Genomic DNA, 16,126 nt, shown 5'->3' with positions numbered 1-16,126 from the left:
TCTTGTCCATGTGTTGGTGTAGCTTCTGTGGTTTCCTTTGCTGTTGACTCACCTTCATCTGATAGTACTCCGGGGACCATTCCATTCTTTTGTGCTTAAGCATGCTTCGTGTCTAGAGATATGGTCCATTCTGGAAGAAGTGCCATGTGCTGCTGAGAAAAATGTGCACTCTGCTATTATTGGATGAAATACTCTATAGATATGTCAAGTCTCTTTGTTCAGTGGTGCAGTTTTTAATTTTGATATTTGTCAATTTTTTTTGGTCTGGTTGACCCTTCTTTTTAAAATTAATTTTATTAAAAAATAAAATTAATTTTATTGGTACATTTAAGGTATACAATATAATGACATTCATTGTTGGAAATTTGTACCTTTACATAATCAATCTTGGTTCTTATTTTTCCCCATTCCCCTGCCCTCCCTTCAACCACGCCATCCCTCCCTATCTATGAAGACTTTGTTTCATTATCTTTCATTTTCACATATTAATTCCATTCTCTTCTTTCTTTTCCCCTTCTCCTTTATAGCTTTTCTTCCTACTTTACAGTATATATTATACCTTCTAGCCCTTATTGGCACTCTCAGTTTCTCACACTAGAGAAATGATTTGGTATTTACACATGTATGTCCTATTTATGTCACTTGCCTCAGTGCGCATATGTTTAGCTATAAATGTCTCTCATTTCTCATTTTTTATGGCTGAGTAGTACTCCATTTTATATTAAAAATTTTTTTCTTTATCCAGTCTCCTGTTGATGGGCTTTGGGCTTCTTCCAAGTTTTAGCTGCTATGAATTGTGTTGCTATGAACATGGGTGCACATATATCACTGTGGTATGATTCTTTTAAGAAGATACCCAGCAGGGGGATAGCAGATTCAAATGGGACTTCCAATCCTAGTTTTTTGAGGTATCTTTATACTGATTTCCACAGTGGTTGCACCAGTCTGCACTCCCACTGGCGATGGAGCAGAGTTCCTCTTTCCCCGCAGCCCTGCCAGCATTTGTTATTGATTGATTTCATGATAGCAGCCATTCTTTCTGGGGTGAGGTGGAATCTCAGCATTGTGTTCATTTCCATCTCTCAAATGACCTGTGATGATAAACATTTTTTCATGTGTTTATTTGCTATTTCTACTTCTTTGTCTGAAAAGTGTCTGTTCATTTCAGATCCCATTTTTTGGACTGGCTCTTTAAGTTTGGGAGGTCTGATTTTATACATTTCTTTATATATTCTAGATAGTAGACCTTTATCTGAGGAACAGCTGGTGAAAATTTTTGTCACATTGCAGGTTGTCTCTTCATACTGTTGGTCATTTCTCTTGCAGTGCAGAAGCTTTTTAATAAAATGAGATCCCAATTGATTCTTTCTGCTAGTTCCTGTACTACTGAAGTTTTGTTTATAAAGTCTTTTCCTATGCAAATGTCTTTCAGAATTCTATCTAACTTATCTTCCAGCAAGTTTAATGTTTCTGCTTTAATATTTAGATATTTAATCCACTTTAATTTTAGTTTAGTGCATGGTGTAAGACAGGGGTCTAGTTTTAATCTTTGGCAGGTTGAAATCCAGTTTTTCCAACACAATTTATTGAAGAGGCCATCTTGCCTCCAATGAGGATGGTTGGCTCCTTTGTCAAAGAAGAGGTAGTTTAGTACGTCTGGAGTTGGTTTTGCATCTTCTAATCTATTCCACTAATCCTCAGTTCTGTTTCTTTGACATTACCATGATTGTATTTTTGTTTTATTTTTTATAACAGTGGCCTTGTAGTACAGTTTCAAGTTGGGGATTGTGATACCCCCTACCTTGTCTTTGTTGACTAGTATTGCTTTTGCTATTCTAGGTCTCGTCTGGTTCCAAATGAATTTTTGGATTATTTTCTCAAAGTCTGTGAAATATATTGCTGAGATTTCAGTTGGGATTGCATTGAATCTGTATAGCAGTTTTGGTAGTATGGCCATTTTCATTATGTTAATTCGTCCTACCCAGGAGCAAGGGATGGTCTACTATTTTCTTATATCCCTTTCATTTCTTGATCCTATAGTTTCCAGTGTAGAGGTCTTTTGCTTCATTAGATTGGTTCCTAGATACTTCATTTTTGGATGCTATTGTGTAAGGAATTATTTCCCTAGTTTTTCTTTCAGTGAGTCTCTTATTTGTGTGTAAGAAAGCTATTGATTATTGAGTGTTGACCTTGTATCCAGCTACTCTACTGAATCTGTCATTTAAGTCTACAAGTCTTTTCGCAGAGTTTTTTGGTCTTCTATGTAGAGTATCATAACATCAGCAAAAAATGACAGTTTAACTTTTTACTTTCCTATCTTTATTCCTTTTATTTCTTTCTTTTGTCTAATTGCTGTGGCTAATGTTTCTAAAATGATATTGAATAGGAATGGTGATTGTGGATATCCTTGTCTTGCTCCTATTTTAGTGAGAAGGTTTTCATTTTTTGACCATTTAGTTCGATATTGGCTGTTTGTTTTTCATAGATGACCTTTATCAAGTTGAGATAAAGTCCTTCTATTCAAATTTTCCACAGAGTTCTTTTTAATTATGAATGGGTGTTGTATTTTGTCAAATGCTTTTTCTGCATCTATTGAGATGCTCATATGCTCTTTGTCATTGACTCTGTTGATATAGAGCATTACAATTGTTGATTTACATATGTCAAACCATCCTTGCATCCCTGAAATAAATATGACTCAGTAAGGGTGTATGATCTTGATGATAATTCTGTTTGCCAGTATCTTATTGAAGATTTTTGCATCTATGTTTATTAGGGAGGTTGGCCTGTAGTTCTCTTTTTTGGTGCAGTTTTTCCCCTGGTTTTGGAATCAAAGTAACACTTGCTTCCAGGAAGGACTTTGGAAGTAGTGCTTACCTTTCTGTGTCATTGAAAAGTTTAAAGAATAGGGGCAATAGTTCTTTTCTAAATGTTTTTGTAGAATTCAGCAGTGAAGTCACCAGGCTTTTCTTTGTTGTTAAATTTTTAAATGTAATTAAATGTTTTCAATTTCACTGATTGTAATTGGGGTGTTTAGAATATTTTAATCTTCTTTGTTCAACTTTGGTAATTCATGTGTATTTAGAAATGTGTTCATTTCTTGTTTTCTTTTTTTCTTAAATGTAATTAAATGTTTTCAATTTCACTGATTGTAATTGGGGTGTTTAGAATATTTTAATCTTCTTTGTTCAACTTTGGTAATTCATGTGTATTTAGAAATGTGTTCATCTTTTGTTTTCTTTTTTTCTCATTAAATTTATTGGTACTTTTTAGGTATACAGTACAGTTACATTCATCATTGGGATCTTGTACCTTTACATGAAAGATCTTAGTTCTCATTTTTCTCCTTACCCCTGCCCTCCCTTCACCCCCTCTTCCCTTCCCTACTTACAGAAACTTTATTTCCATTTTTTCATTTTGTCATATTTTTTTCTTTTCCCTTATTTCCTTTCCCCTAACCTTCCCACTTCCCCTATACCTTTAGCCCTTTCTTCCTATTTCACATTATCAATTATACCATTAAGATCTTATGTACAATTACAGTTTTTCACACCAGAGAAACTATTCAGTATTTACATGTGTGACTTATTTATTTCACTTAAGAGTATATCCTCAATATGCATCCATTTTCCTATGAATGACTCTAATTTCTCATTCTTTGTGGCTGAATAGTATTTCATTTTATAGAAAAACCACATCTTCTTTATCCAGTCTCCAACTGATGGGCAAATGGGCTGTTTCCAAGTTTTGGCTATTACAAACTGTGCCGCTATAAACAATGGTGCACATATATCACTGTGGTATGATTCTTTTAGTTCTTTTGGAAAGATACCCAGCAGAGGGATGGCTGGGTCAAATGGAACCTCCAGTCCAAGCTCTTTGAGGTATCTCCATATTGATTTCCACAGTGGTTGTACCAGTCTGCACTCCTACCAACAATGGAGAAGGGTTCCTTTCTCCCCACAACCCCACCAACATTTGTTATTGTGTGATTTCTTGATATCAGCCATTCTTTGTTGGGTGAGGTGAAATCTCAGTGTTGTTTTCATGTGCATCTCTCAAATGACCAGTGATATAGAACATTTTTTCATATATTTACTTGCTGCTTTTACTTCTTTGTCTGAGAAATGTCTGTTCATTTCAGATGCCCATTTTTGAATTGGGTCTTTATATTTGGGGGGGCTGATTGTTTTGAGTTCTTTATATATTCTAGATAATAATTCTTTGTCTGAGGAGCAATGCAATACCAATTGAAATTCCAGCAGTATATTTCACAGAACTAGAAAAAATAATCCAAAAATTCATTTGGAATCAGAAGAGACCTAGAATAGCAAAAGTCAACCTAGGCAACAGAAACATGGCAGCAATATAACAATTCCCAATTTGAAATTATACTACAAAGCCACTGTGATAAAAACAGCATTGTACTGGCAAAGAAACAGACCTGAAGATCAGCGGAAAAGATTAGAAGATGCGGAAACAAATCCAGACACACTCAGCCACCTCATTTTTGACAAAGCAGCCAAATGCCCTCATTGGAAGAAAGATAACCTCTTCAATAAATTGTGTTGGAAAAACTGGATTTCAACCTGCCAAAGATTAAAACTAGACACATACCTCTCACCATGCACTAAATTAAAATCCAAGTGGATTAAAGATCTAAATATTAAAAAAGAGTCACTGAATTTTCTGGAAGATAAGTTAGGCAAAACTCTTGAAGACATTGGCATAGGAAAATACTTTATGAAAAAATCCCCAGTAGCATGGGAAGTAGCAGAAAAAAATCAACAACTGAGATCTCATCTTATTAAAAAGCTTCTGCACTACAAAAGAAACAATCAGCAGAACTAAAAGACATTGTACAATGTGGGGAAAAATTTTACTAGCTGCTCTTCTGTGTTTTCTGTACAAGTTCTTGAGGTAGGTACTGATGATCCTCTGGATATCTGTTGGATCTCTTGTGACTTCATCTTTTTTGTTCCTAATTGCATAGATTTCAGCCTTTTCTTTCCTTCTTTAAAACAAGGTTGGATAAGGGTTTATTTATTTTATTTATTCTTTCAAGAAAGGAATTTTTTGATTTTTCTGTATTCTCTTATTCTCCATTGCATTAAGTTTTGCTCTGATCTTTATAATTCCCTCCCTTGTATGAGCTTTGATTTGTCTTGTTCTTCTTTTTCTAGAGCATAAGATTCAGTATTAGGTTGTTTATTTGCACTTGCTTTGTTTTTCTAGCATAGGCATTCATTGCTATGAATTTCCAGTGTAGAGCTGCTTTCACTGTGTCTCATAGATTCCTCTATGTTGTATTGGCATTATCATTTATTTATAAAAACTGTCTAATTTTTTCTTTAATTTCCTCTGTGACACATTGGTTGTTCAGGAGAGTGTTGGTTAATTTCCATGTGTTTGTGAAGTTCTTATGGTTTCTTTTTTTCAGCTTTAATTGAGTTTGTTGGTACATTTTAGGGATACAGTACAGTTACATTCATTATTGGAATCTTGTAGCTCTACATGACAAGTCTTAGTTCTCATTCTTTCCCCTTGTCCCTGCCCTCCCTTCACCTCCCTCCTCCTCTCCCCATCTACAACCACTTTATTTCCATCTTTTCATTATCTCACATTTTTTCTTTTCCCTTTTTACCCTTCCCCTACCCATCCCACCTTCCCTACACCTTTAGCTCCTTTCTTCCCATTTCTCAATGTCTTATAGTTTCTTATGTTATTGATCTCCAGTTTAATTGCACTATGATCTGAGAAAGTACATGGGATAACTTCAGTTTCTTTGCATTTAATCAAACATGTTCTATGAGCTAGTATGTGGTCTATTTTGGAGAATGACCCACGTGTAGCTGAAAAGAATGTATATTCTGATTTTGTGGGGTGGTACACTCTGTAGACATCTATTATATCCATTTGTTCAAAAGCTTGGTTCAATTCTAGTATTTTGTTGTTGATTCTTTGTTTAGGTGGTGTGTCTATTTGTGACAGTGGGGCACTGAGGTCCCCCATTACAACTGTATTAGTGTGCATTTGGTTTTTCATGTCTGCAATATTTGTCTTGTATAGTTGGGTGCATTAATGTTTGGTGCATATATATTTGATTGTCATCTGTTCTTGGATTGTTTGCCTTACAAGGATGTAGAAAACTTCTTTGTCTCTCTTAAGTAGTTTAGTTTGAAATTTACTTTGCAAATAAGGTAGCTATTCCTGCTTTTTTCCAGGTTTCTGTCACATAGAGAACTCTTTTATGTCCTTTTTCTTTCAATATATGAGTTTCTTTTTTAACTAGGTGAGTTTCTTGTATACAGCGTATTGTTGGATTTTGCTTCTTTATCTATTCTGCCAGTCTATTTCTTTTGATTGAATTGAGGCCATTAACTTCTATGGTTATAACTGTTATGTACTGACTTATCATTGTCATGTTATTGCCCTGTTGTTGACTCTTAAATTTTTCCCTTTTCCCTTTAATTTCTTGCCTTGCCTAATGGATTTGTTCTGTTGGCCTTCATGGAGTTGTGACCTTCATTGTCTTTTTCTAGGATATTGTTTAGAATTGTTTGGAGTGCTGGTTTGGTATTTATGAAATTTCTCAGGTGTTCTTCGTCATGGAAGTGTCTTATTTCATGGTCAATTTTGAAAGAGCTTTTCAGGATCCATCAGTCTAGGTTGAAGGTCTATGGCTTGAAATACCTCACTCCAGGGTCTCCTTGTCTTGAGGGTTTGTGTTAGAAAGTTTGCTGTGATTCTGATGGGCTTTCCCTTGCATGTGATTTGTTTCTTTTCTCTAACTGCTTATAGTATTTTGTTATTTTTTGGGTTTCTGAGATCTTGATTATAGGTGTAGGTCTAGGTGTAGTTTTTTTTTTTTTTTTAATCACAGCTAGTTGGTGTCCTATATGCCCCAGTTATCCTGATTCTTTCAGTCTGCTTGGGAAGATTTCTTTCATTCATTGTGTGAACAGTTTTTTTCATGTCATTTGTACTTTATCCTGTTTTTTCATGGACTCCTATCAGTCTTATATTATTCTTCTTTGCATCATCTAGGAGCTGTTGGATTGATTTATCATGGCCCCTTACTATTTTTAAGAGATCTCTCTTTTCGTAATCACTGACTACCTTCCTGTCTTCTATATCTGATATTCTGTCTTCAGATTGGATCAGTCTGTTGTGTATACTTTCAATGGAGTTTTTTAAAATCTGAATATCTGTCTGATTCTGTTTCATGGATTGCATTTCTTTCCTATGTTGGACATTTATGGTTTCTATTTTGTTCCTATGCTGGCCATTCATGGCTTCTATCTTGGCCTTGATCTCTTCTATTTTTTTAATCTGTTTCTGTTCTAGAGTCTCTAATCATGTTTTTTACTTTGCTCATCATCTCTGTAGTTATCTGGGAAATCATTTCTGTTTTGAATTTTTTAGGGCCTCATTCATCTGTTTTGTTACTTTCTTTGCTATCAGTTGAGGGTGTTCAGGTGATTGACTGTCAGACTTTTCCATCTCATTTTCCCAAGAATTTGTCTTTGGTGAGCTGGAAATCTGTGTTTGTGCCTTATGTATGTCTTCTCATTTATATTTTTGTTGTTGGTACTGTCCTTGGTGTAATTCCTGGGTTAGTACTTCAATCTTCGAGATGTGGCTGGTTTTTAGGTTTTGAGTCTCTAATGACTCTGAGATACTCTCATTTTCATAATACCAGGAAGGACAACTGATTAGATCGATCACAATACCTTCGCCCAAGTGATACAATGAGTAACACAATAGTATCAAGCACAGCTCAGAAAATGACATTTCATGGTAGTTATTAATCTATCACCTATAACCATGTGAATTAAATAAAAATTGAGGACCAGTCTAAAATATGTTTATAGTGAATAAACTCTTCAAAATAGCAACTTTATCTTTCAGGAAGGGGACTTAGAAGGAGTTGGGGAGAGAGGGATAGATAGGTAGGAGGATAGGAGAATGCTAGGAGTGAGGCCAGAGGACACTGGAAGATGACACAACTCTAGGAAACTGTTAAAGACAAGAGGAAAAGTTAGAATGAAAGAATAAAGACAAGAATAGAACAACCTAACAGCAGCAGGGATGGTATAAACTGTACTCACTTTCCTTTGAATGACAATCGAGAGAAGGAAAAAGAGAGGAGAAAAGAAAAAGAAAGAAGAAATCCAAATTAGGGCAGGATAGGAACAAAAAGAGAGATGAAGAACAATGTGGGAGAGTGAGAATGTGAGAGAGTGAAAGAAAAGAGAAAAATGAAAAAGAAAAAAGAAAAAGAATAATTTGAAAAGAATAGAGAAACTAATAAAAATTAAAAATTAAAAATAAGAGTAAAAGAAAAAATAATTTAAAAAATGCAAAATAAAAGTGAAAGGCCTCCTTCAGGGTATGCACCTGTTGTCAAAATAGACAACGTTGGCAGTGATGTGCAGATCTAAGTCAATTATTCTCAGATCCCTGAGATTCATGCTGATTTCTGGCTGAAAGGCCCAGGTTGAGCTCCCTGACTTCCTGCAGGGTTTAACTCTGCAAGGTTCTACTGCAGGTTCCAGCTTCCCTTCCCCTGAGGACAGTCCAGGTCCTGATGGGAGGGGTGATCCCTCCAATTTAACAACTATGGTGGTCTGGTGTGCCTTTATTGCAAAGATTCTCCTCACTTTTCCAGTAGGCTTCAGTGCTTATCAAGGAGCCTGAGAGAGGCCCTCTTTCTGTTTGTTGTTCACTTCTGCTCTATCTTCTGGAGCTCAGTACAATGGCCTTTATGACCCTCTGTGTTTCTGTGGTGTGGATCCAGGTGCCTGCACAACCAGGAGACCAGAGACATGGGAGGGGGAGTGGCACTGGGGTGATGCTCTGGGGACATCTGCACAGCTCCGCTTATCCTCACCAGTCCGTGTTGCCTACATCTTTTATTTTAAAAGTAATCTATGAGAATTCCTGTATGCATCTGTTGTGCTTGTTTGAATACCACCCACCCTCACTAAACATGTATTTACTTGTCTGTTCTTCTTTGATCTCTCCAAACATCCTGAACATTTATTTCTTAAGATCTTTGCCAGCAACTTCTCCTTCCATGCTTGTGAGATCAGATTTTGGGAAGTTAAGGGTTTTTGGAAGCATCTTGTTGCCTCATTTTCTCATATTTTTATTGTTTTTGTGCTGCAAGTTGAAGATTAGCTATGTTAGAAAAGCAGTGTCATTACCAAGGAGATATTTTTAGTCAGAATCTGTCTCCCTGTGATATGTCCTTGTGTTTTGTCATATTCTGATACTTACACCCCTCTTCAACATAGTATTTGAGGACCTTCATAGAAACCAGTCTTTTGCTGAGGCCTCCATCCCAAGCGCCACACAGAGAGGAGAAACCATACTGCAGTGATGTTGATGACACAAGATAGATGAGATACTGGGATACAGCAAAAACTCATTAACAACAGCAATTACAGTACTACTTGAAATAGCAAGAAAGAAAGAAAGAAAGAAAGAAAGAAAGATAGATGATAGATACATAGAAATAAAAAAACCCCAGCAATAATAGTAGGATCAAAGACAAACCAGATGTTGATATATCATAAGAACCAATAAAAGCTACAATGATACCATCCTTAACAATAGAAAAGGGTTCTGGAATAATAATTAAGTCACAAAGACAAACAAAATATTGAATACAATAAATATCTACTAACTGCAGTATCTGTACCACTATCAACAATAACAAAGAATTCAGCAATAATAGTATAAAGTTTACTGAATATCTAAAATTTGATAAAATTTGATAGTAACAATAATAAAAAAGGAAGGGATGGGGAAAGGGAAAATTCAAAATAGTAAAATGAAAAAAAGAGAATGGAAGATGCAGAGGAGGATAGAAAAGTAAAAAAGAATTCAATTAAAGACAAAATCTAATAGAATTAGGTAAAAGTAACAGAAAAAAATACCAGAAAAAGAAAATAAAACCAAAAAAGGATAAAAAAGAGCTCAAAAGGAAAAACAAGAAGAAAAAAGAAAAATAAAACACACCTAAAAATAAGCAAAGAAAAAGAATCATTAGCTCTTTTACTATATAATATGTTTTTCTTTAGTTGATAATTCTGAGTAAGCTCGTCTACAGCACTCTCAAATGTCTCATTTTTATTTCAAGACCTGTCAGGAAGGTAAGACTTTATGAATGCATTATGTTTACCAAATAGAACTATATGAAAACCCCAAATTATTGATTAGCTTTGTTTGACATTAGTTTTGGGTGAATGAAACATTTTTTTTCCATGAATATACTTTTGGCTCTGATTTTGGTGAAAATTCATTGACACATTTTATAAGTTATTGAGTTATTTATAGAAAAGTACACAAATGTACAGCTCAACAAATCAGAAAGAGAACATGTAAGTGGAATAGCTGTATCCATTTTATATGGCTTTTCTTAATGTTTTTGCTCTGCTTTTTTCACGTAATGTTATTTTATATATCTAGGCACTAATGGAGTCTAAAATGTTTCTCCTTTCAAAGTTATCATGTTTAAATATATTGCAGGTTGTAAAGCTGTTTTTTTTCCTTGTTGGGCTCATAACTTTTTGTCTTTCTGCTACTTAAAAAGTGCTGCAAATGGACTGTGCATTCACATCTTTCTTCCCACTGAAGTATTTTCTTGGAACATGAAATTTCAGTTCTAAAAGTCATGAATTATGTTGTCTCTTTTTATTTAATTTTAGATTGCTTGCCATGATGTCAACATATAGAACCTTGAATGATACTTCTGTACACCTGCATATGAATCCTGAAGACAGTGTTCTATAATTTAAATTTTATGTTAGCTTAATAGGGGCATACAGTACAAAGGGTTTTATGTGGTCCTTCTCCATGTGTTATCTTCTGTGAGTTGGCTAACACAACTAGCAAATTAATGCGAGGCCATCTCTGAACTGTATTTAAGGTTGGAGGTATATGACAATATGTTCAGTTATCTTAGTTTAAAATAGAACCAAAATATGAATTTTCATGAAAAATAAAAATAATCCCAGTGATAATTTTAGTATGGGAAAGAATTTGGGCTGTCATGTGCTTAGATTAAAATTCATTGAGCACCTACTTTGAGGGATTAGTTGGTTTGGTTTTGTGGCCCCATTACACTGGAAGCTTCATTTAGTCTTTGAAGAACAGAAAGTATCAGGGCACTTATGATGTAACTTTGCAGGGACTGTATCTTTTTTTAAAAATTTAATTTTATTGGTACATTTAAAGTATACAATGGAATGACATTCATCATTTGAAATTGGCACCTTTACATAATCCATCTTGGTTCTTATTTTTCCCTCATTCCTCTGCTCTCCCTTCAACCACGCCACCCCTCCCTATTTACAAAGACTTTATTGTCATTTTTTCATTTTCTCATAATAATTCTATACCCTTCATTCCTTTCCCCTCCCCTTCCTCCTTCCCCTTCCCCTTCATCCCTTTTCTTCCTATTTCATATTACGCATTTTATACCTTTTAGTCCTTATTTACACTTTCAGTTTCTCACACTAGAGAAACTATTTGGTATTCACACATGTGTGTCCTATTTGTTTTACTTAAGGGTATTACCTCAATGTACATCCATTTATCTTTAAATGTCTCTAATTTCTCATTCTTTGTGGCTGAGTAGTACTCCATTCCATTAAAAAAACCCCACATTTTCTTTATCCAGTCTCTAGTTGATGGGTAATTGGACTACTTAAAGTTTTAGTTATTACAAATTATGCTGCTATGAACATGGGTGCACATATATCCCTGTAGTATGATTCTTTTAAGAAGATACCCAGCAGGAGGATAGCAGGTTCAAATGGGACTTCCAATCCTAGTTCTTTGAGGTATCTTCATACTGATTTCCACAGTGGTTGCACCAGTCTGCACTCCCACTGGCAATGGAGCAGCGTTCTTCTTTCCCCATAGCCCTGCCAGCATTTGTTATTGGTTGATTTCATGATAGCAGCCATTCTTTCTGGGGTGAGGTGGAATCTCAGAATTGTGTTCATTTCCATCTCTCAAATGACCTGTGATGATAAACATTTTTTCATGTGTTTATTTGCTATTTCTACTTCTTTGTTTGAGAAATGTGTGTTCATTTCAGATCCCATTTTTCGGATTGGATCTTTAAGTTTGGGAGGTCTGATTTTATACATCTCTTTATATATTCTAGATAGTAGACCTTTGTCTGAGGAACAGCTGATGAAAAATTTTTCTCACATTGCAGGTTGTCTCTTCATACTGTTGGTCATTTCTCTTGCAGTGCAGAAATTTTTAAGAAAATGAGGTCCCAGTTGTTGATTCTTTCTGCTAGTTCCTGTACTACTGAAGTTTTGTTCATAAAGTCTTTTCCTATGCCAATGTCTTTGAGAATTATAACTTATCTTCCAGCAAGTTTAATGTTTCTGCTTTAATATTTAGATATTTAATCCACTTTGATTTTAGTTTAGTGCATGGTGTAAGACAGGGGTCTAATTTTAATCTTTGGCAGGTTGAAATCCAGTTTTTCCAACACTATTTATAGAAGAGGCTATCTTTCCTCCAGTGAGGGCATTTGGCTGCTTTGTCAAGGATGAGGTGGCTCAGTATATCTGGATTTGTTTATGCATCTTCTAGTCTTTTCCACTGATCCTCAGGTTTGTTTCTTTGCCAGTACCATACTGTTTTCACAGTAGCTTTGCAGTATAGTTTCATATTGGGGATTATGATACCCCCTACCTTGTCTGTATTGTCTAAAATTGCTTTTGCTCATCTAGATCTCTTCTGGTTCCAAACGAATTTTTTGATTTTTTTTAAGGCCCGTGAAGTATGTTGCTGGAACTTCAGTTGGGATTGCATTGAGTCTATTTGGCAGTTTTGGAAGTAGAACCATTTTTACAGTATTGATTCCTCCAACCCAGGAGTAAGGGCTGTCTTTCACTTTTCTGATACCATCTTAGATCTCTTTTTTCAGAGTGCTACAGTTTTCAGAGTAGAGATCTTTGACTTCTTTCCTTAGGTTGATTGCTAGGTGTTTCAATTTTTTGGATGCTATTGTGAAAGGGATTGTTTGTCCCACTTCTCACTGAGTGACAGGAAAGCTATTGGTTTTTGTGTGTTGATCTGGTATCCAGCTACTTTATTAAATTTGGTTACTAAACCTAGAACACATTTGGTGGAGCTCTTGGGGGTCTTCTAAATAGAGTATCATGTCATCTGCAAATAATGACAATTTGACTTCTTCATTTCCTATCTTTATTGCTTTTATTTCTTTCTCTTATCTTATTGCTGTGGCTAATGTTTCTAAAACTATACAGAACAGGAGTGGTGATAGTGAACATCCTTGTCTTGTTCATGATTTTAGTGTGAAGAATTTAAGTTTTTGACTATTGGTTTTTCATAGATGGCTTTTATCAGAATGAGGTAGAGACTGTCTATTCCAAGTTTTTGTAGGTTTTTAAAAAAAATAAATGTGTTTTGGAATTTATTGAATGCTTTTTCTGCATTTATTGAGATGATCATACAGTTTTTATCCTTGGCTCTATTAATATAGAGTATTACATTTATTGATTTGCATATGTTGAACCATCCCTGCATCCCTGTAATAAATCCCACTTGGTCAGGGTGTATGATCTTCTGCATTTTGTTTGCCTGTATCTTATTAAGGACTTTTGCATCTATGTTCATTAGTGAGATTGGCTAATAGTTCTCTTCTTTGATTAGGTCTTTCTCTGTTTTGGGGATTAAGGTGATGCATGCTTTCAGGAATGAATTTGGGAGTATTGCTTCCCTTTCAATTGCATTGAAGAGTTTAAACAGTAGTGGCAGTAGAACCTCTCTAAATGTCTTGTTAGAATTCATCAGTGAAGCCATCAGGGCCAGGGCTTTTCTTAGTTGGTTAGTTTTTAGTTACATTTACAATTTCATTGATTGATATTGGGTTGTTTAGAGCTTTTAGGTCTTTGTTCAACTTTGGTAATTCATACGTATCTAGGAATTTTTTAAGGCCCATGAAGTATTTCTTCTATAGTTTCCATCTTACTGGCGTAGAGGTTCTCAAAGTAGGTATCGATGATCCTCTGCATTTCTGCTGGGTCTATTGTAATTTCACTTTTTCAATTTCTAATTGCATGGATTTGGGCCTTTTCTTTCCTTTTTAAATAAGGTTGGCTGAGGGTTTGTCAATTTTGTTTATCCTTTCTAAGAACTAACTTTTGGCTTCATTGATTTTTTTGTATTATTCTCTTAGTCTCTCTTGCATTGATTCCTGCTCTGATCTTTATAATTTCCTCCCATGTATGAGCTTTGGGTTTGTCCTGCTCTTCCTTTTTTAGAAGCTTGAGGTGCTACATCAAGTTGTTTAATTGAGCTTGTTCTGTTTTCCTAATATGAATATTCACTATTATGCATTTCCCTCTTAAGGCTGCTTTCATTGTGTCCCATAGATTCCAATATATTGTATTGTAATTGTCAATTATAATTGTAGGAACTGTCTGATTTCTTCAATTTCCTCTGTGACCTCATGGTTATTTAGAAGTGTGTTGTTCAATTTCCATGTGTTTATGAAATTCTTGTGGTTTCTTTTGCTATTTATCTCCAATTTCATTGCACTTAGGTCTGATAATATATAGGGGATAACTTCAATTCCTTTGCACTTATTTAAACATTTTCAGTGAGTGTGTGTGTGATTTATCTTGAAGAACGACCTGTGTACCAATGAAAAGAATGTGTATTTTGATTTTGTGGGGTGGAACACTCTGTAAACATCTGTTAAGTTCATTTGTGTAAGAGTTTGATTGAGTTCTAGTATTTCATTGTTTATTTTTTGCCAAGTTGATCTACCTATTTGTGACAGTGGGTTATTGAGGTCCCCTACTACTCTTGTATTAGTGCTTATTTGATTTTTCATGTTTGTTAGTATCACATATATATGATTCCCATATTCATTGTTCATCTTGGGTTGTTCTCTTTACAGGGATGTAGTGTCCTTCTTTGTCTCTCTATATCAGTGTTGCTCTGAAATCCACTTGATCTGCAAAGTGGATAGCTACTCCAGATGTTTTCTTCATTCCCATCTCATGGAGTATTGTTTTCTACCTTTTAACTTTCAGTGTATGAGTTTATTTTTGAATTAAGTGTTTCTTGTGTGCAGCATATTGTTGGATCTTGCTTCTTGACCCATTCTGCTAGTCTATTTCTTTTGATTGGTGAATTGAGACCATTAACATTGATGGTCATAACTGATAAGTATTGACTTATCCTTTTCATGACTTTTTCCCCTTTGCATTTAATTTCTTGTCATGCCTAATGGGTTCATTCTGTTCAGCTTTCTGGGGTTGTGATCCTCATTGTCATTTCCTAGGATATTGTTTAAAAGTTTTTGGAGTGCTGGTTTGGTATTCATGAAGTTCCTCAGGAGCTCTTTCTCATGAAATTATCTTATTTCTCCATCAGTTTTGAAAGATAGTTTTGCAGGGTACATTAGTTTGGGTTGGAGACTGTTTTCCTTTAGGCCTTGAAATACTTCACTCCAAGCTCTTCTTGCCTTGAGGGTTTGTGTTGAGAAGTCTGCTGTGATTCTGATGGGCTTTCCTTTGTATGTGATTTGTTTCTTTTCTCTAATTGCTTGTAGAATTTTGTTCTTCTGTTGAGTTTCTGGAATCTTAACTATTATATGCTTATGTGTCACTTTTTTTAAAATCACAGATAGTTGGAGTCTTATATGCCTCCCTTATCTGTATGTAAAACTGTTTTCCCCTACTTGGGAAGTTTTCTTCCATTACTTCTGTGAACAGTTCTTTTTTTATGTCATCTCACTCCTGTTTCTTCATTGACTCCAATCAGTCTTATGTTATTTTTTCTTGTATCATCTAGTAGCTGCTGGATTGATTTCTCATTGTTCCTTACTATTTTTAAGAAAGTTTTCTACTCCTGGTCATTAATTTCAATCCTATATTCTGTATTTGAAATTTTATCCTCACAGTTACTCATTCTGCTGTGTAAACTGTCAATGGAGTTTTTAATCTTCTGGAAATCTGATTGCATCTGATTTATGGATTTCATTTGTTTTCTACATTGGGATTCCATTATGTTCCTCAGCTTCTCTATTTTTTATGTGTGTCTGCTCTAGATTTATTAA

The sequence above is a fragment of the Fukomys damarensis genome, unplaced genomic scaffold (genome assembly GCF_012274545.1).
Source record: "Fukomys damarensis isolate Sample0158 unplaced genomic scaffold, DMR_v1.0_HiC HiC_scaffold_21, whole genome shotgun sequence".
Lineage (NCBI taxonomy): Eukaryota > Metazoa > Chordata > Mammalia > Rodentia > Bathyergidae > Fukomys > Fukomys damarensis.
The sequence above is the reverse complement of the archived record's forward strand: the minus strand, read 5'-3'. Positions refer to the sequence as shown.